The 22323-nt window shown below is 38.9% G+C and overlaps 1 pseudogene; it reads right to left on the bottom strand.

Annotated features, from left to right (window-relative positions):
• The window catches only part of LOC129050566 (ADAMTS-like protein 3), a 117374-nt pseudogene that overhangs the window by 90512 nt on the left and 4539 nt on the right, over positions 1-22323 (bottom strand).

The raw sequence follows: 22323 nt of genomic DNA, 5'->3' as shown, positions 1-22323 counted from the left end.
GAATTCAAGACCAGTCCGTCCAACATGGTGAAACCCCGTCTCTACTAAAAGTACAAAAATTAGCCGGACATAGTGGCACATGCCTGTAATCCCAGCTACTCGGGAGGTAGAGGCAGGAGAATCCCTTGAACCTGGGATGCAGAGGTTGCAGTGAGAAGAGATCGCACCACTGCACCCCAGCCTGGGCAACAAAGCGAGACTTCGTCTCAAACAACAACAACAAAACACCAACAGATAAAATTGTATGTATTTATCGTGTATAATATGTGATGTTTTAAAGTATCTATACATTGTGGAATGACTAAATCAAACTGACGTATCCATTATCTCACAGAGTTATTTTTGTGGTGATAATACTTAACATCCAGTCTCAGCAATTTTCAATAATACAATATATTAACTACAATGACACTGTTGCACAATAGATCTGTTAAACTTACTCCTCTTCCCTAACTGAAATTTTGTATCCTTCCACCAACACGTCCCCAACTCCCCTCCTCAATCACCCTAACCCCTAGCAACTGCCTTTCTACTCTTTTTCTATGAGATCAACTATTTTAGCGTCTATATATGAGTGAGATTATGTGGTATTTGCCTTCCTGTGCCTAACTTACATCACTTAAATACTGTCTTCCATGTTCATCCACATTGTCATGAATAATAGGACTTCCTTCATTTTTCATGGCTGAATGGTATTATATTGTGTATATATACCATTTTCTTTAACCATTCATTCACTGATAGACACTTAGTTGTTTCCATACCTTGGCTATTGTGAAAACACTGCAACAAACATGGAAGTGCGATATCTCTTTGATATCTTGATTTCATTTCCTTTGGATATATATCCAGTAGTGAGACTGCTGGATCATATGGTATCTTTTTTTTTTTTTTTTGAGACAGAGTCTCACTCCACTGCCCAGGCTGGTGTGCATGGTGTGCAGTGGCACAATCTCGACTCACTGCAACCTCTGCCTCCCAGGTTCAAGCGATTCTCCTGCCTCAGCCTTCTGAGTAGCTGGGATTACAGGCATGCGCCACCTCACCTGGCTAATTTTGTATCTTTAGTAGAGACAGGGTTTTGCCATGTTAGCCAGGCTGGTCTCGAACTCCTGACCTCAGTTGCTCCACCCGTCTTGACCTCCCAAAGTGCTGGGATTACAGGCATAAGCCCAGCTGATATCTCTATTTTTAATATCTTGAGGAACCCTTATATTGTTTTTCATAGCAGCTGTACCAATTTACATTCTTGCCAACAGGGTGCAAGGGTTCCCTTTTCTCTGCATCCTTGCCAATACTTGTTGTCTTTTGTCTTTTTAATAGCCATCTTAACAGGTGTGAGATGATATCTCATTGTGGTTTAGGTTGCATTTCCCTGATAATTACTGATGTTGAGCATTTTTTCATATATCTTTTGGCCATTGTATATATTTTAAGAAATGTCTGTTTGGGTCCTTTGCCCATTTTTTAATCAGGTTATTTTTTTCTTGCTACTGAGTTTGTCATATATTTTGGATATTAACCCCATGGCAGATGCATAGCTTGCAAATACTTTCTCCCATTCTGTAGGTTATCTCTTCACTCTGTTGACTGTTTCCTTTGTTGTACAGAAGCATTTTAGTTTGATGTAATCCCATTTGTCCACATTTTTCTGTGCTTTTGGGGTCATGTGTAAAATAATCATTTCCCAGACAAATGTCATAGAGCTTTTCTCCTACGTTTCTTCTGGATGTTAAATTTCTTACATTTTAATCTTTAATCTATTTTTAGTTGATTTTTTTTTCCTTTTTTTTTTTTTTTTGAGACGGAGTGTCTCACTCACTCTGTCACCCAGGCTGGAGTGCAGTGGCGCATCTCGGCTCACTGTAAGCTCCGCCTCCCGGGTTCGCGCCATTCTCCTGCCTCAGCCTCCCGAGTAGCTAGGACTACAGGGGCCCGCTACCAAGCCCAGCTAATTTTTTGTATTTTTTTTACTAGAGACAGGGTTTCACCATGTTAGCCAGGATGGTCTCGATATCCTGACCTCGTGATCTGCCGCCTTGGCCTCCCAAAGTGTTGGGATTACAGGTGTGAGCCACTGCGCCTGGACTTAGTTGATTTTTCTATATGGTATGAAATAATTTCATTCTTCTTCATGTGGATATCTAGTTTTCCCAACACCATTTATTGAAGAGACGACTGTCTTTTCCCCGTGTTCTTGACAGCTTTGTAAAAAGTCAGTGGGCTGTAAATGTGTAGACTTATTTCGGAGCTCTGTATTCTGTTCCATCGGACAACTTGTCTGTTTTTATGCCATTGCCATTGTGTTTTGCTTACTACAGCTTTGTAGCATATTTTGAAGTCAGGTAGTATAATGCCTCCAGATTTGTTCTTTTTGATCAAGATTGCTTAATTTATTTGGGGTCTTTTATGGTTCCATACAAATTTCAGGATTGTTTTTTCTATTTCTGTGAAGAATGTCATTGAGATTTTGACAGAGATTACACTGAATCTGTAGATCACTTTGGGTAGTATCAACATTTTAATATTGTTTTTTCCAATCTATGAATATGGAATATCGTTCCATTTATTTGTGTCTTCTTCCATTTCTTTCATCGGTGTTTTATAGTTTTCATTGTAGAGATCTTTCACCTCCTTGGCTAAATGTATTCCTAGGTATTTTATTAGGGTTTCTCTTTCATTAGCACATTGCAGTATTAGGCATACAAGTCCTATACATGTTCTGTTAGATTTACACCTTAGCATTTAACTTTTTTGAATGATTATTAATGGCATCGTATTTTTAAATTTTGTTATCTATGTGCTCATCACTAGTAAGAGAAATACAATCAATTTCTGTATTTTTATTTTGTATCCAGGACCTTGCCAGACTCACTTTTTAGTTTTAGAAGTTACCTTGTAGATTCCTTGGAATTTTCTACGTGGACAAAAATGTCATCTGCAAACAAAGACAGTTTTATTTTTCTTCTCCTATGGTAAGAGTGATGAGACAGACACCCCCACCTTATTCTATACCTTAGGGGGAAAGCATTCAGTCTTTCACTGCCAATTATAATATACAATATTAGTTCAAGGTTCTTAAATTTTTTATCAATTTGATATCTGTTTCTATTTTTCTGAGAGCTCTTCATGAATTGGTGACTTTGTCAAATATTTTTTCTGTATCGATTGGTAAGATCCTATACATTTTTTCTTCCTTAGTCTATTAATTAGCTGGATTACATTGATTGACTTTCAAATACTGAAACAGCCTTACGTTCCTCTAATAAACCCCATTTGGTTATGGTGTATAATTCCTTTTATATATTTCTTAATACTTTTGACAGGATTGTATTAATAATTTTTACTTCTATATTCATGAGATATATTGGTTTGTTGTTTGCTTCTTTGTATAGTCTTTGTATGGTTTTGTATCAAAGTCATACTAGATTCATAAAATGAATTGGAAAGTATTCCTTCCCTTCTGTTTTCTGGAAGAAATTATATGGAATTGGTGTAAATTCTCCTTTAAATGCTTGGTAGAATTTGCCAGTGAAACCATCTAGGCCTTAAGACTGAGGGGAGAGTTTTTATATTATAAATTCAATTTTCCATAATAATTATGGTGTTATTTAAATTACTTATTTCATATTAAGGATATCTTTTGATTTCTCAGCCCCCAAAAAAGGTAAATCCTAAGATGGCAGTAGAGAATTCCTAGAAGCAACTCAATTAGCTCTGCAGAACTCACAAAAGGCTTCAGAGGTGGTAAATCAGATACTTTTGAAAGCAGGATAAAGTTGGGGTCAAAACAGTATGACTGATTGAGTCTGTTTAAAAAGAGATTAAATTTCCAGCTGACCTCCCTTACTTTGGCATGACTGCATGTTATTATCTAAAGAGGGTAAAACAGCAATTTTCTGGAGCAAGAGATAACTGGGTACAATTAAGGGCAAGAGTACTATACTGAAAACAGTGATTAAATACAAATTAATGTATTTAATGCTGATATCCCAGCTTTCTGCCTCACTTCATTCCTAAAATATTGGACTCAGAATGGCCTTCACTGGGAAATCAAAGCATTTCAAAATAGAACACCTAAAGACATCATCAGGCAATGAGATATACTGGCCACATCGTCCTCCAGTTAAGCTCATAGCTCATTTTGTTAAACTTGAATAAACAAACAAGGATCACCAGAAATCTTAGAAAGACCTCTAACCTTAAATACAGTGACAAAAAAAAAATTTTTTAAGAAAAGGACTGTTGTGGGGTGGGGGAAGGGGGGGAGGGATAGCACTGGGAGATATACCTAATGCTAGATGACAAGTTAGTGGGTGCAGCGCACCAGCATGGCACATGTATACATATGTAACTAACCTGCACATTGCGCACGTGTACCCTAAAACCTAAAGTATAATAATAATAAATTAAAAAAAAAGAAAGACCTATCCAGCCATTTTTTGCCCTGGAAAAGTCTCTAATATGTATGGTATTATGATTTCAATAAAAAGTTATATGTCACTAAAAAAAAAAAAAAAAAAAAAAGAAGAAAACAGCGATTTGGGAGGAACTGAGACTATGCAAGGTGAAGAAAATTTTCCTCCCAAATGTCTATTCATACTCTCAGAGATGAAACAGAAGATATTGCATCTGGGAATCAGGGACAGAATTCTATTTCTAAAAATTCAAGGAACAAAAAATAACTCAGGAAAAAAATATATGTATAGAAAGAAATAAAATACTTAGTAAACAGAGTGAAAAAATAAATTTAGACAAATCTCCTGGAAGGCAGGGCAAATGAACAAAGAGAAAACTGGAAGATCTAATACCTGAATAATGGGAGTTTCAACATGAGAAAATAGAGGAACATGGCTGGGTGCAGTGGCTCATGCCTGTAATACCAACACTTTGGGAGGCTGAGGCTGGCAGATCACCTGAGGTCAGGAGTTTGAGACCAGCCTGGCCAACATGGTGAAACTCCATCTCTACTAACAAATACAAAAATTAGCCAGGCATGGTGGCATGTGCCTGTAGTCACAGCTACTTAGCAGGCTGAGGCAGGAGAGTTGCTTCAACCCAGGAGGCGGAGGCTGCAGTGAGCCGAGATCAAGCCACTGCACTCCAACGTGGGTGACAAGAGCAAGACTCCATCTCAAAAAAACAAAAAGAAAGAAAGAAAAGAAAATAGAGGAAAATGAATAGAAGAAATCATCAAGGAAATATTTTAGGACTGAAGAGAATGAGTTTTTATAGTGAAGGACGCTCTGTCAAATACAACAAATGAAAATAGACCCACACCAAGGCATAACGTTAGGAAATTTCAGAACACTGGGGGAAAATGTATGTTTCTACATGCATCCAGAGAGGAGGGAAAAAGAGCAGGAAATCCAGATGCCTTTAGATTTCTCAGTAACATTACTTGATGTTAGAATATGGAGCAAAGTCTTCAAATTTCTGAGGGAAAATCATTTCTACATAACTATTTACATGGAAAAATCATGATTCAAGTTTGAGAAGAAAATAAAGATCTTTTCAGAAAAGCAGGAAGCTTCTGGAGAATGTATCCACAAAAATGAGGAGGAAGAAGGAAGGTGATTAGGAAACAGGAGATCTAACACAGGAAAGAGGTAAATGACCCTCCCAGGATGACAGAAAAATGAGATTCCAAGACGCCTCCTGAATTTCTTGTTAGACAGCAAGTAGCTCAGCTAAAGGTTAAGAATTCTCCAGAAGAAGGGTCTAAAAGAAAATTAAAGTGAATGAAAATCAGAAAAGTGAATGAAATTAGTTAAGTGAAAATTAGAATGATGACATTTTTCTGAATTAGTGATAAGCATGTAAAAACTAAGAAAACAAGCAAATAAAAAAGCAACGTAATTATTGACTCTAGTGGAAAAAAAACTCAGGAAAGGAAAAATAATTGCAGTATATTACATGACATAGCTGTGAATAGTATAGAGGCATAATTTAATAATATGTCTTTATGATAATAATATACCTTCATAATAGTTTAATGAAGGCATTAATAATAATATGCCTTCATAATAATTTTAACACTGCATTTTGGCCCAGTCAAAGTTATATAAAACTCTGGGGTATGGGACTGGAAGACAGACTGGAGGGAGAGGTTGAGAAAGGAGAAAGAGGAGGGGGAGGGGGAGAGAGAAAGGAAGAGAAAGGAGCAGGAGGTGTGAAAAATTGTTAAATCTTCATCTTCTATAGTATGACTCTAATGAGTAGTGCCTACAACTGAAAGATCAAGAAGCAGTAATATAAACATGTTATTTAGAAATATAGATAAAACACCAAGAGAATCAGATAGAATTGTTAACAGTAGTTGCCCCGGCTGGGTGAGGAAATGGGAGGAAGGGAATCATGAGGCTGTTGTTTTTCACCTCAAGCCTACATGAGTCATTTGGCTCTTTAAACTATATACATGTGCATTGTTGAAAAAAATGATGTTTTTAAATATTTGTTAAAAGTCCATACTCCCTTTTTTTGTTTTCCATTTGCTTGGTAGATCTTCCTCCATCCTTTTATTTTGAGCCTATGTGTGTCTCTGCACGTGAGATGGGTTTCCTGAATACAGCACACTGATGGGTCTTGAGTCTTTATCCAATTTGCCAGTCTGTGTCTTTTAATTGGAGCATTTAGTCCATTTACATTTAAAGTTAATATTGTTATGTGTGAATCTGATCCTGTCATTATGATGTTAGCTGGATATTTTTCTCGTTAGTTGATGCAGTCTCTTCCTAGTCTCGATGGTCTTTACATTTCGGTATGATTTTGCAGTGGCTGGTACCGGTTGTGCCTTTCCATGTTTAGCGCTTCCTTCAGGAGCTCTTTTAGGGCAGGCCTGGTGGTGACAAAATCTCTCAGCATTTGCTTGTCTGTAAAGTATTTTATTTCTCCTTCACTTACATGAAAAAATGCTCACCATCACTGGCCATCAGAGAAATGCAAATCAAAACCACAATGAGATACCATCTCACACCAGTTAGAATGGCAATCATTAAAAAGTCAGGAAACAACAGGTGCTGGAGAGGATGTGGAGAAATAGGAACACTTTTACACTGTTGGTGGGACTGTAAACTAGTTCAACCCTTGTGGAAGTCAGTGTGGCGATTCCTCAGGGATCTAGAACTAGAAATTCCATTCGACCCAGCCATCCCATTACTGGGTATATACCCAAAGGACTATAAATCATGCTGCTATAAAGACACATGCACACGTATGTTTATTGCCGCATTATTCACAATAGCAAAGACTTGGAACCAACCCAAATGTCCAACAATGATAGACTGGATTAAGAAAATGTGGCACATATACACCATGGAATACTATGCAGCCATAAAAAATGATGAGTTCACGTCCTTTGTAGGGACATGGATGAAACTGGAAATCATCATTCTCAGTAAACTATCGCATGAACAAAAAACCAAACACCGCATATTCTCACTCATAGGTGGGAATTGAACAATGAGAACACATGGACACAGGAAGGGGAACATCACACTTCGGGGACTGTTGTGGGGTGGGGGGAGGGGGGAGGGATAGCATTGGGAGATATACCTAATGCTAGATGACGAGTTGGTGGGTGCAGCGCACCAGCATGGCACATGTATACATATGTAACTTACCTGCACACTGCACACATGTACCATAAAACCTAAAGTATAATAATGATAATAATAATAATAATAATAATAAAAGAAAAAAAAATAAAAAAAAAAAAAAAAAAAAAAAAAGTCCATACTCCCCAACATAGCTTTCAATATTCTTCATAGAATTACCCATCCTTACCTATCCCACAGACCCATACTATAGTCATGCAGTTTTTTTTATCAACCCAGAAATTCATTACTTCACTTCTCTATTAATTTATGGAATAAAGTGTATTCAATTTATACCATACAGCAATAATAATGTGGGCGCAGCATAAAGAGATGAATGACACCATCTATGCCACCTAAAATTTTGTCTCAATTGTGGAAACAGAAAAATAAAACAATACAGTGGAATAAACACTCTCACAACGGTATTCATGAGATCCTACAGAAACACTAGAAGAATCGCCCCTGTCCTAGTAAAGAGTGACAATTGCCAATGAATGCAAAAGGAAGAAATGAGGACTCAAAAGGCATTTTTGTGATCAACCATGTGTCAACCAGAACAAGGAGAAAAGCATGATTTAGGCGGAAAGAAGAGCATTGGCAAAAAAGATGCAAGGCGATCGTGAGCACACACTCATTTATTTACTCCTTCAATAAATGCTATTTGGGTCCTCATCACATGTGAGAAACTATGTAAGATCTTGGAATGATGAAGTCCTCCTTTCTCAAAAAGAGGTCCGAATTTGCCAACAATTTTAGTACTATAATGGATGCAAGGAAGCACAAAACAGGAAGACCAAAGTTTAACCAGTCAAGATAGGCTTCCTAAAAGAGCATGACCTTGAAGAATAAGTAAGAATTAGCCAGATATCACATAAAAATAGACAAAAAAATACAGGATAAGATGCAGGTGGTTAAAACAACAGACACATAAAAGGGGCAGGTTTGAAGTGAAGGAAAGAATATTAGGTAATAAATAATGCCATAGCAGTATTTAAAACGTCACTAGGTTGGGTACAAAAATATAGTTCAATAGAATGAATAAGATCTAGTATTTGATAGCACAATAGGGTGATTACAGTCAACAACCATTTATTGTATGTTTTAAAATAACTAAAAGAGTATAATTGGAATGTGTATAACACAAAGAAATGATAAATCCTTAAAGGGACGAATACCCCATTTACCTTGCTGTGATTATTATGCATTGTATTACTGCATCAAAATATCTCACATTCCGCATGAATATATACACCTACGTACCCATCAAAATAAAAAATAAAAATAAACAAAGAACTCCACTAGAAGTTAATAGACCAGAAAAAAAGTTCAGGCCAGGCGTGGTGGCTCACGCTTGTAATCCCAACACTTCGGGAGTCCAAGGACTGTGGATCACTGGAGGTCAGGAATTTGAGACCAGCCTGGTCAACATAGTGAAACCCCATCTCTGCTAAAAATACAAAAATTAGGTGGGCGTGGTGGTGCACACCTGTACTCTCAGCACTCTGGGAGGCCGAGGCGGGCAAATCACTTGAGGTCAGGAGTTTGAGACCAGCCTGGCCAACATGGTGAAACCCCATCTCTACTAAAAATACAAAAATTAGCTGGGTGTGGTGGCACATGTCTGTAACTCCAGTTACGTGGGAGGCTGAGGCAGAAGAATCACTTGAACCTAGGAGGCAGAGGTTGCAGTAAGCTGAGATCGCACCACTGTACTCAAGCCTGGGTGACAGAGTGAGACTGTCTCAAAAAAAAGAAAAAAGTTCAAGTTACAGCTTGAAAATCACCCCTACGTGCACAGAAAAAGAAAAAAAAAAGAGGAAAGTAATTAAAGAGAACATGATAAATGTGGAAGACAGACAGAAGTTACTGGTATTAATGAAGAAAAATCCAGAACAAATGGGTAAGAACCAACAGTGAATAATATAATAGAAGAAAAATCTTCCTACCACAGAGAAGGATCTAAATCTGTACCAAAAAGTTGGTCACCATGTGCCAGGGTAAAATAAATAATATGACACTGACATCTAGACATGGCCTTATAAAACTCTTGAACTTAAGGGAAAAAATAGACTCCTATGGGCAGACAGGTTATCTAAAAAATAGGTTATCTACAAAAAACCCAGCTGGCCTGGGAGGTCTATAAGCAACACCATATACCAAGCTTTATGGAAAAGGAACTATCAAGTCTTAAAAGGAAAAGGTTGTATCTTAGGAATTTTATACTCAAATAAGCCATTCACTGTTTATGTGTGAAAGCAAGAAAAAGTCATTTTCAGATATATAAGAACTCAAAGTATAAGACCTACAACTTTTTCCTGAAATTAAAAAGTCTATAAAATTTTGCTGCTTGAAGTGTGGTCCATGGACAGACAGCACTGACATCACCTGGGAATCTGTTAGAAATGAAAGCTCTTGGGCCTCATTCCAGATCTACTGAATCAAAGTTTAGATTTTAACAAGATCCCTAGGTGATTCATATGCACACTAAAATTCCAGAAGCAAAGCTCAAAATATATCTCTGCCAACAAAGCTATCATTCAACCTGAAGAACTGAATGCTCAAAGGAAGAAATGGGGACTCAAAGCAGCAATTGACAATCAGCATTGAAATAATGCTGCTTGTCTGCATGCACACACAATTAAGATAGACAGTGAGTGTTGAAATAATGTGTACACACACACAATTAAGTTTCAACCATGCTTTGATGTATTACTATGAAAGAAAAGATATAAAGAAAAAAACTGCCAATAAACTGAAGATAAAATCCCAAATTCTAATAAACTCAAGAAATGGGAATAAAGAAAAAAAAGCCTAAGTAGTCATCATTTTACATAAGGAGAAATCAAAAGAAATTACTAATGACAGAGATAGTTATAAAATAATTATTAAAATGTGGTTTTTAAGTATATATTTAATCATCAGTAAAATAAAAACAAGATATGTGTATAATTTCCAAATTAGCAGAGGTAAAATTTCAGGGAAAATTTTAGGGAAAATGAAGAGAGGAGGAAAGATTTTAAATAGAGATGGTAATCGGAGCATATATATTGAACTTCCCCCTTACAAATTCCCATTGAAATGACTATGTTAATAAGTGAATAACTCTGTATCATACCTGGAAATTCACAGAAGTTATACACAAGGCAGAAACTTTAGGTGATTATTGCTATACATAGGGTAAGTAAGACCGAATTAAAAGAGAGCACATAAACTATTCACTGTACATAAAGGAGAAGTCTGCCTTTGAAGTAAAGAAGAGATCTACAAGAGAATCCACCAATTCCCACTACATTAGAGTGGCAGGTGATATAGCCAATTCCTGCCAATCAATGGCATGGGGGCAGTTAGTCTAAGACAAAAGTGTAAGGGCCCATAAGGTCTCACTCAGTGAGGGCCCCTGTAAAACACTCAGTGCCTACATGGGATAGGGTATTCTGGAGCGATGAAATAAAATGCAGACACTCCAGAAACTATCTCCAAATGAAGGAAAGCCACAAAATAATAAAAAACGAGATTCACTGACACAAAGGCAATGTTTCTTCTTGTGAATGCCTTCAGCTGCAGCAGCCATAATAACATAAAGCTGCAACAGGTCTAAAGCAGCAACTCTTTAGGCAGAAGAAGGGCATTTTTCCCACAGGCAGCCATAACTGAATTAACAAGGGACTTGATCAAACTTTGACTCTAATCCAGATCCCTGATATTTGAAGTAAAGGAATGTGGACACACACACATACACACACACAGTATTTGAAGTAAAGGAATGTGGTCACACACACACACACACACACACACAGAGTATATATGCAGATACTTTTAAAATTTGCTCTTCCATTTTTTTTTTAACTTCTTAAATGACAGCTTGCACCACTGTTTTTTTTTTCAACCAATTTTTCTTTTCTAATATGTGTATTCAGGGCTATTAAACTTCCGTATAAGGGTGAATTTAGATGTATCCCCATGTTTTAATATATTATATTTTCATGATTCCTCTATTTCTGCTAATGCTTCTTCCTTTAAATTCTACTTTGTCTGATATTAGTACAGGTACATCAATTTTCTTTTCATTTTGGTTCACATTATAGCTTTTTTCCATCCTTTTATTTTCAGTCTTTCGGTATCCTTGTATTTAAGGTTTGACTCTAGTAAACCACATAAATTTTGTTTTATAGTCTAACAATCTTTTGTCTTTTAACCGAAGTAATTAGTCCATTTACATCTAATGTAAAATATATATTCTGGGGTTCAAATCTACCGTTTTACAATTTGTCACAATTGCACTATGTTCTTTTTTCTCTCCTTTCTTGAACCTTTTGGATCAATCAAGTATTTTAGCATGATTCTGTTTGCCCTTGTGATATCTGAATAGCTACACATTTTTTTATTTTGCTTTTAATGGCAACCTTAGAAATTTAACATGCATCCCAGACTTTTAAAAGTTGAAGGTAAATTGTCTATGTTTACATTTTTCTGAAGAATTCAACGACATTTGAACACTTTAAATTCATTTTACTCTCTTCTGAATTTTATATTATTGTTTCCATGTTTTTAAAATTTCTACTTATATTTAAACTCCAGAAAACACTATTGCACTAAACAGTGTGTGTGTGTGTGTGTGTGTGTATATATATATATATATGCATGCTATCCATTGCTCTTTTATAATTTAACTTTTATTTTAAGTTCAGAGGTATGTGTGCAGCTTTGTTATATAGGTAAACTTTTGCCATGGGGGTTTGTTGGACAGATTATTTTGTCACCCAAGTATTAAGTCTAGTACTCATTAGTTATTTTTCCTGATCCTCTACCTTCTCTCACCTTCCACCCTCCAATATGTCCCAGTCAATGTTGTTCCCCTGTATTTGTTCATGTGTTTTCATAGTTTAGCTTCCACTTTTAAGTGATAACAAGTGGTATTTGGTTTTCCATTCCTGCACTGGTTTGCTAAAGATAATGGCCTCCAGCTGGAGGAATGAAGCTTCCTCCAGCTTCATTCCTGCACAAGACATGAGCTCATTCTTTTTATGGCTGCATAATATTCCATGGTGCATATGTACCACATTTTCTTTATCTAGTTTACAATTTTTTTTTTTTGAGGAGGAGGAGTCTCACTCTGTCGCCAAGGCTGGAGTACAGTGGCATGATCTCCACTCACTGCAACCTCCACCTCCTGTGTTCAAGAGATTCTCTTGCTTCAGCCTCCTGAGTAGCTGGAATTACAGGCACCTGCCACCATGCCCGGCTAATTTTTGTATTTTTAGTAGAGATGGGGTTTCACCATGTTGGCCAGGCTGGTCTTGAATTCCTGACCTCAGGGGATCCACCCGCCTCAGCCTCCCAAAATGCTGGGATTACAGGCATGAGCCACCACGCCTGGCCCCAGTCTACAAGTGATGGGAATTTAGGTTGATTCCATGTCTTTGCTATTGTGAATAGTGCTACAGTGAACACATACATGCAAGTGTCTTTATAATCAAATAATTTATATTACTTTGCATATATACCCAGTAATGGGATTTTTGGGTCTAATGGTATTTCTGTTTTTAGGTCTCTGAGCAGTCACCACACTGTCTTCCACAAAGATTGAACTAATTTACACTCCCACCAACAGTGTATAAATGTTCCTTTTTCTCCACAATCTCACCAGCATCTGTTACTTACTGACTTTTTAGTAACAGCCAGTCTGAATGGTGTGACATGTTATCACATTGTGGTTTTGATTTTTATTTCTCTAATGATCAATGATGAGCTTTTTGTTCGTGTGACTTTTGGCCACATGTCTTCTCTTGAAAAATGTCTGTTCATGTCCTTTGCCCACTTTTTAATGGAGTTGTTTGTTTTTTTCTTGTAAATTTAAGTTCCTTTGTCAGATACATAGTTTACAAAATTTTTCTCCCATTCTGTAGGCTGTCTGTTCACTCTACTGATGGTTTCCTTTGCTGTGCAGAAACTTACTAGTTTAGTTAGATCTCATTTTTGAATTTTTGCTTTTATTGCAACTGCTTTTGGTGTCTTCATCATGTAATCTTTGCCCATTCCAATGTCCATAATGGTATTGCCTAGGTTGTCTTCCAGGGTTTGTATAGTATTGGGTTTTACATTTAAGCCTTTAATCCATCTTGAGTTAATTTTTGTATATCATGTATAGAATTGATCCATTTTCAATCTTCTGCATATGGCTACCCATTTATCTCGGCACCCATTATTGAATAAGAAATCCGTTCTCCATTGCTTTTGTCAGGTTTGTCAAGATCAGAAGTTGTAGGTGTGTGGCCTTATTTCTAGGTTCTCTATTTTGTTCCGTTAGTCTATGTGTCCATTTTTGCACCAGTATCATGATGTTTTGGTTACGGTAGCCCTGAAATACAGTTGTAAGTCAGGTGGCATGATGCCTCTGGCTTCGTTCTTTTTGTTTAGGATTGCCTTGGCTATTCAGGCTGTTTTTTGGTTCCATATGGATGTTACAATAGTTTTTTTTTTCTAGTTCTGTAAAGAATTTAAATGACTTGAATAGAAATAGCATTGAATCTATAAATTGCTTTGGGCAGTATGGCCATTTTAACAATATTGATTCTTTCTATCCGTGAGCATAGGATGTTTTTCCATTTGTTTCTGTCATCTGATTTCTTCAAGTGGTGTTTTGTAGTCATCCTTGTAGAAATATTCTACCTCCCTGGTTAGCTGTATTCCTAGGTATTTTGTTTTGTGTGTGTGACAACTGTCAATGGGATTGTGTTCCTGATTTGGCTCTTGGCTTGACTGTTGGTGTATAAGAATGTTAATGATTTTTGCACATTTATTTTGTATCCTGAGACTTCGCTGAAGTTATCAGCTTAGGGAGCTTTTGGCCTGAGACTATGGGGTTTTCCAGATATAGGATATGTCATCTGCCAACAGGGATAGTTTAACTTCCTCTCTTCCTATTTAAATGCTCTTTATTTCTTTTTCTTGTCTGATTGCCTCATCCAAAACTTCTAGCACTATGTTGAATAGGAGTAGTGAGAGATGGCATCCTTGTCTTGTGCTGGTTTTCAAGGAGAATGCTTCCAGCTTTCACCCATTCGGTATGATGTTGACTGTGGGTTTGTCATAGATGGCTCTTATTATTTTGATATATGTTCCTTGAATACCTACTTCATTAAGAAGTTTTGTTTTTTTTTTTTTTTGAAATGGAGTTTCACTCTTGTCGCCCACGCTACAGTGCAATGGCAGGATCTCGGCTCACTGCGACCTCTGTCTCCTGGGTTCAAGTGATTCTCCTGCCTCAGCCTCCCAAGTAGCTGGGATTACAGGTGCCCGCCACCATGCCCAGCTAATTTTTCTATTTTTAATAGAGACATGGTTTCACCATGTTGGTCAGGCTGGTCTTGAATTCCTGACCTCAGGGGATCCACCCACCTCAGCCTCCCAAAGTGCTAGGATTACAGGCGTGAGCCACCACACCTGGCTCACTGATCTTTTGAATGGTTTTTTGGGTCTCAATCTCCTTCAGTTCAGCTCTGAGTTATTTCTTGTCTTCTGCTAGCTTTGGGATTGGTTTGCTCTTGGTTCTCTACTTCTTTTAGTTGTGATGTTAGGTTGTTAAATTGAGATCTTTCTAACTTTTTGATGTGGGCATTTAGTGCTATAAATATCCCTCTTAACATTCACCTTAGCTGTGTCCCAGAAATTCTGGCATGTTGTATCTTTGTTCTCATTAGTTTCAAATAACTTCTTGATTTCTACCCTAAATTCATTATTTACCCCAAAGTCATTCAGAAGCAGGTTATTCAATTTCCGTGTGATTGCATGGTTTTAAGTGATTTTTTTAATCTTTTTTTCTAATTTGATTGTGCTGTGGTCTGAGAGTTTTTTTTTTTTTTTTTTTTTTTTTGAGATGGAGTCTCGCTCTGTCGCCCAGGCTGGAGTGCAGTGGTGCGATCTCGGCTCACTGCAAGCTCTGCCTCCTGGGTTCACACCATTCTCCTGCCTCAGCCTCCCAAGTAGCTGGGACTACAGGCGCCCGCCACCACACCTGGCTAATTTTTTGTATTTTTAGTAGAGACGGGGTTTCATTGTGTTAGCCAGGATGGTCTCGATCTCCTGACCTTGTGATCCTCCTGCCTCGGCCTCCCAAAGTGCTGGGATTACAGGCATGAGCCACCATGCCCAGCCGAGATTGTTTTTTATGATTTCAGTTCTTTTGCATCTGCTAAGGAGCGTTTTACTTTCAATTATGTGATCAATTTTAGAGTAAGTGCCATGTGGTGATGAGAAGAATGTATATTCTGTTGTTTTGGGGTAGAGAGTTCTGTAGATGTCTATCAGGTTCATTTGATCCAGTGCTGAGTTCAGGTACTGAATATCTTTGTTAATTTTCTGTCCTGATGATCTGTCTAGTATTGTCAGTGGGGTGTTAGAGTCTTTTATTATTACCGTGAGGGAGTCTAAATCTCTTTGAAGGTCTCTAAGAACTTGCTTTATGAATCTGGGTGCTGCTGTGTTGGGTGCCTATATATTTAGGATAGTTCAGTCTTCCTGTTGAATTGAACACTTTACCATTAAGTAATACCCTTCATCTTTTTAAATTTTTCTGGTTTAAAGTCTGTTTTGTGTGAAACTAAGATTGCAACCTCTGCTTTTTTTCTGTTTTCCATTTTTCTGGTAGATTTTTCTCCATCCATTTATTTGAGCCTATGTGTCACTGAATGTGAAATAGGTCTCTTGAAGACAAGCATACCAGTGGGTCTTGGTTCTTTATCCAGCTTGCTACTCTGTATCTTTTAATTAGGGCATTTAGCCCACTTACATTCAAGGTTAGTATTGATATGTATGGATTTGATCCTGTCATTATGATGTTAGCTGGTTATTTTGCAGACTTGTTTATGTGGTTGCTTTATAATGTCACTGGTCTGTGTTCTTCAGTATGTTTTTGTAGTGGCTGGTAATGGTCTTTCCTTTCCATATTTAGTGCTTCCTTCAGGAGCTCTTATAAGGCAGATCTGATGGTAACAAATTATCTCAGCATTTGCTTGTCTGAAAAGGATCATATTTATTATTCACTTATGAAGTTTAATTTGGCTGGATATGAAATTCTGGGTTGGAATTTATTTTAAGAATGTTGAATACTGGCCCAGAATCTCTTCTTGCTTGTAAGGTTTCAGCTGAGAAGTCTGCTGTTAGTCAATGAACTTCCCTTTGTAGGTGACCTGACCTTTCTGTCTTTAACATTTTTTCTCTCATTTCAACCTTGGAGGATCTAATGGCTATGTCTCTTGGGATGATCTTCTTGGGAAGTATTTTGCTGGGATTCTCTGCATTTCCTGAATTTGAATGTTGGCCTGTATAGCTAGTTGGGTTCATCCATGAAGTTCTCATGGATGATATCCCGAAATATGTTTTCCAAGTTGGTTCCATTATTCCCCTCTTTTTCAGGGACACCAATAAGTCGTAGATTTGGTCTCTTTACATGATCTCATATTTCTCAGAGGTTTTGTTCATTCCTTTCATTCTTTCTTCTCTATTCTTGTCTGACTGTCTCATTTCAGAAAGCCAGTCTTAAGCTCTGAGAGTCTTTCCTCCACTTGGTCTATTCTGCTATTAATACTTGTGATTGCATTATGAAATTCTTGTAGGGTGTTTTTCAGCTCTCTCAGTTCAGTTATATACTCTTCTATACTGGTTATTTGGTCTGCCAGTTCCAGTATTGTTTTATAATGGTTTTTAGCTTCCGTGGACTGGGTTTCAACATACTGCTATAGCCTAAGGATCTTCATTTCTGTCCGTATTCTGAACTCTGTTTCTGTGACTTCATCCATCTCAACCTGGTTCAGAACCCTTGCTGGAGAGGCAAGGTGGTCATCTGTTGGAAAGAAGGCGCTCTGGCTTTTTGAGTTGTCAGGGTTCTTGTGCTGATTCTTTCTTATCTTTGTGGGCTTATCTTCCTTTAATCCTTGAGGTTGCTGACTTTTTGCATAATTTTGTTTCTTTTATCCTATTTTTTAAATGACCTTGAGGGCTTGATTCTAGTATAAGGTGGATCCAGCCAACTGGCTTCATTTATGAAAGATTTTAGGGGGCCAACACTCAGCTCCCAATACCTGGACTGGATGTTCTAATTCTGGGGTACTTGTATTGGGCCCCAACTTTGTTCTCTGGATCCTTGATGTTAGGAATCCACTGCACTGTGGGGGCCAAATGCTTTTGGACTGCCGGTCATTACACTCTGATGGCTGATGTCAGCCAAAGCATTTCATAGCACGATGACAGAGGGATCCATCCTCATTTGCACATATCAGCAGCAGTGGTAGTGGTAGCTATGGTGGAGTGCTAGCAGGTGCCGGGGGTCCTGCCTCTCTGTGGGCATTCACCACAGTGGCAGAGGCAGTGCAGCTGGGGGTGGGCAGGAGGCCCCTGTTGGTGACTGTGTGTTCAGTCATGCTGGAGGTGGTGTTGGCTCAGGGGTGGGGCACTGGCAGGTGCAGGTCTGAGTGCCTTCTCTGTGCCCCACAAGTAGGAGTGGTTGCTCAGGGTGGGGCAGGATCCACTGTTCTCTGCACAGTGTTAGCCCAGGGTGGGATGCTGGCTGACTCTGTGCCCACCAAGGCTCTGTCTGCAGTGGCAGTCAGCAGGGGACTGCCCATTCTGCTTACTCTCATCTAATTGCTCTCCAGGCCTAAAAGTCTGTTTTCATTTCCTGCTTAAGGATATTTACATATGCTGCTCCCACTATCTGAAATTTTTTGGTCTCATAACCCTTCCCATCACATAATTGATTTCTTCTTAGCAGTAATATCTCAGCATATACATGCCCCAGGACAGAGGGCTTCCCTGACCATTTTATGGATTTTCTTAACACAATTTTTTTTTTTTTGAGACGGAGTTTCACCCTTATTGCCCAGGCTGGAGTGCAATGGTGCAATCTCAGCTCACTGAAACCTCCACCTCCCGAGTTCAAGCAGTTCTCCTGCCTCAGCCTCCTGAGTAGCTGGAATTACAGGCATGTGCCACCATGCCCAGCTAATTTTGTATTTTTAGTAGAGATGGGCTTTCTCCATGTTGGTCAGGCTGGTCTTGAACTCCTGACCTCAGGTGATCCACCCGCCTCAGCCTCCCAAAGTGCTGGGATTACAGGTGTGAGCCACTGCGCCTGGCCAGTGACACAATTTTTAATTATATATAATTTGATTGTTTACTTGTTTATTGTTTGTCTCCTTAGATGTAAGAACTTTGAAGGCAGGATATGTGTTAGCTTAATTCACTGGAGTTAAACTCCTTACTCACATCAAGGGAATTAAAAGGATCTGGAGCCAGAGACTTACAGGAAGAACTTCTGAGGATTTCACTGAGAAAGGTGTGCTGTGAGCCTACCTCTCATTCTGCTCCATCAAGGAGAAGGGATGAGGGTTTCAGTCTGCTAGCCCCAAATCAAGAGGAAGAAATTTTAAGGACAGCACTTGAAGAGTTCAATGTGTCACCAACAGTTGGTTGGTGTTTAATTCACACCTGAGAAATTTAAGGGCTGAGAGAACAGCTACAGCAGCCCATGTAAGCAGAGTAGGTGTTGCAGCACTGGCTCCCTGGACTTGAAGAGTTTGTTTAGCAAAGTTTACATGAGGGTTTCCTGTGAACCAGATGTGGGCATGTGCATGAGTTCCAGCATGTGGTTGTCTTAAGAACTTACCAGGATGGCCACAGAGGGGTTAGCACATGTAAATAGGGAGAAGCTGGGGGCATGTCTAGCAGTCTCAGAGCTGAGGAAAGAGCAATATTACCAAGCCAAAGTGTTGTGAATAGCACATTTCAAGGGAATTGGAGGCAAGAAATCCCAAGGAATTTGGGAGGGCAAAGGCAATTTCTCAGAAAATCCATCAAAGTGCTCACAACAGTCAGCTTAAGACACTTGCCAAACAGAGAACACCAATACCTGCTCTCAACAATAAAGCCAAGAACTCTCCTGCCTCCCTTTCCTCTCCTCTTGCCCAAGTCTCCCCTTCTGAGTACGAGTAGAAAAGATGGAAGAAGTTGAGCAACTGCCCTTCCCTACCTTCAGCCTTCTGGAGATATATCACCTGGCAAAATTATGTTCCAAGCAAAATCAAAGAAATTTTAAAAATGAACCAAATAATAAATAAATATGTGAACATTTTAGTTGTATGACAATAGGATGAAAGGGGTTATTCATGGTCCTTAATATATTCCTCTAAATTCTTTTTAACAAATGCAAGTACATACTAGAAAAAAGAAAAAAAGACCAATGCAAATAAATCCCACTCCTTTCCCACTCTAACCCTACCACTAATTGCAAATTATTCAGACTTCTCAGACTTGAAGTTTAGAAAGAGATGCCAAAGTTCTCCCTTCCCTACTCATTCCCAGACTGGAAACCTCTCCCATGTGGCTGGCCAGCAGTGGGAAAGAACTCACCCTTTACATAAGAAGCCCCCTGGCCGGGCATGGTGGCTCATGCCTGTAATCCCAGCACTTTGGGAGGCCGAGGCAGATGGATCATTCAGGTCAGGAGTTCAAGACCAGCCTGGCCAACATGGTGAAACCCCGTCTCTATTAAAAATACAAAAATTAGCCAGGCATGGTGGCAGGCACCTGTAATCCCAGCTACTTGGGAGGCTGAGGCAGGAGAATTGCATGAACCTGGGAGGCGGAAGTTTCAGTGAGCCCAGATACCGCCACTGCACCCTAGTCTGGGAAAGAGTGAGACTCCGTCTCCAAAAAAAAAAAAAAGCCTCCTCCCCTTGCCCACAGGGTGTAGCTCTCCTATTGCAGCCTCCTTGGCAGAAGAAATATATCCCAATACAGCATGATACCCCATCATTCTTCCACACAGCATGACACAGAATACCAGGGCCTATATCTGCTCACCAAGGTGGAAATATGGGGAAGTAGGCATAACACTTTCTCTTTGCAAGAATAATCCCTGGATTTAGTTCACCAATGCTTTACTGAAGTTTCCATGCTCTGAGTTAGAACTCACCCTGGGGGAATGCTACTATAGTACCTCCAGCAACCTTCCCAGGCCTTCCTGGAGTAGACCAGTGAGTCTTTCTTCTCAAAGGCCACATGTACAATCTCTCATCTGCCCTGCTCTGCATTGTCTCAAGGAAACTGGAAGACATACTTGGTCACTGTTTAATGTATGGTAGAACAGTGACCTCAACGAAATCCAAACTCCAGCCAAAATGTACTCTCCCTGCATTTCTACTCTATATCTTGAAGCTAATCGGCAAAGGCCAATTTATTCTTTTGCCTAACAATATCCCAAATCTGAAGATGACTGACATAATCTTGGAATCTTCTTTTGTACAAGACTAGCATGCCAGATTCCATCAATCTGGGGCTCTGTCTTACCTAGGAGCTGATGCAAAATCATTGACTGGGAATTAAACTGTCCCATAAAGAATTACCTTAAAGTGTCTCAAAAACAGTGATAAGCACAGGCTTATTACAAATTTACAGATTTTTAAAAAATAAGCTGATTTTACATTTTTGCAAATATTATTTAACATAAACATATCTAAAATGTGAAAACAGAACTTGTATCATGTTCTTAATCAATGGGTTGCTCAGAATAGATGAACAAGAACTGGATTAAATTGCAGCAACCCAAGGGCAGAACTCAGAAGACTTGACCTCTTGCCCCAACTCTTGACAACTTTAAACCAGTGACTTAAAGTGCCAGGATTTCCTTTCCTCAAAGCCCAAAGTGTCCAGTGCTCCTGGGTCCTGTGTGCAACATGGCGACACCCACGAAAACGGGACCATTGCTGCTTAAATATGTTAACCTAGGTTGACTAACATTTAGACAAAGCAAATGTTACACCATCATCACAGTACATTCCAAAGCCAAATAAAGTTATCTCTTCTCTCTACCCATCCAGAGGCACTGCCACATTCCACATGCAGGAGCAAGTGAAGCCACCACTGACCTTCTGGTCAAACATCTCCGCAGAGAATATGACACTCCTCCCTCACAGGTCTGGAAGCAGTCACTCCAGTCGCCCCAAGCATCCCAGTTGCCATCTTTGTCTTCATCTGAATGAGTGTTTCTTGAGGTCTAGATATTAAAAAGCAAACAAACAAAAAAAAACACACAATAAATTATAAGCAAATGTGGTAGAAATAGCCCAAAGCTTCCCCAGTTACTCTAGAGTCACCTTTTTTTTTAATTGAGACAGAGTTTTGATCTTATTGCCCAGGAGTGCAATGGCGCAATCTCAGCTTGCCGCAACCTCCTCCTTCTGGGTTCAAGCAATTCTCCTGCCTCAGCCTCCTGAGTAGCTGGGATTACAGGTGCCCACCACCACACCTGACTAACTTTTGTATTTTTAGTAGAGACAGGGTTTTGCTATGTTGGCCAGGTTGGTCTTGAACTCCTAACCTCAGGTGATCTGCCCACCTTGGGCTCCCAAATCCAGAGTCATCTAAGGTCTTCACAAAGACCAATGCTACCCGAAAATGCTTTGCTTAGGAATGACCGCATAAAAAAAAGACAGGTTTATATGAAAATCAGTTGACACACGCATGCCTTTCCACCTTAAGAAGGTTTTGTCGAGATGGCTTTTAAGCTCAGCATCATATCTGAAATTTTATCATTCCTAAATTTAAATAAACTGGCTAAATATCAATTATATTATTCTGTTTTCTAACTTACATAGCAGGGAACCTGCTTGAGCCTAAACCCCGTCTACTAAAAATACAAAAATTAGCCGGGTGTGATGGTGCGTGCCTG

This window comes from Pongo abelii, chromosome 16 (genome assembly GCF_028885655.2).
Source record: "Pongo abelii isolate AG06213 chromosome 16, NHGRI_mPonAbe1-v2.0_pri, whole genome shotgun sequence".
Taxonomy (NCBI): domain Eukaryota; kingdom Metazoa; phylum Chordata; class Mammalia; order Primates; family Hominidae; genus Pongo; species Pongo abelii.
The sequence above is the reverse complement of the archived record's forward strand: the minus strand, read 5'-3'. Positions and strand labels throughout refer to the sequence as shown.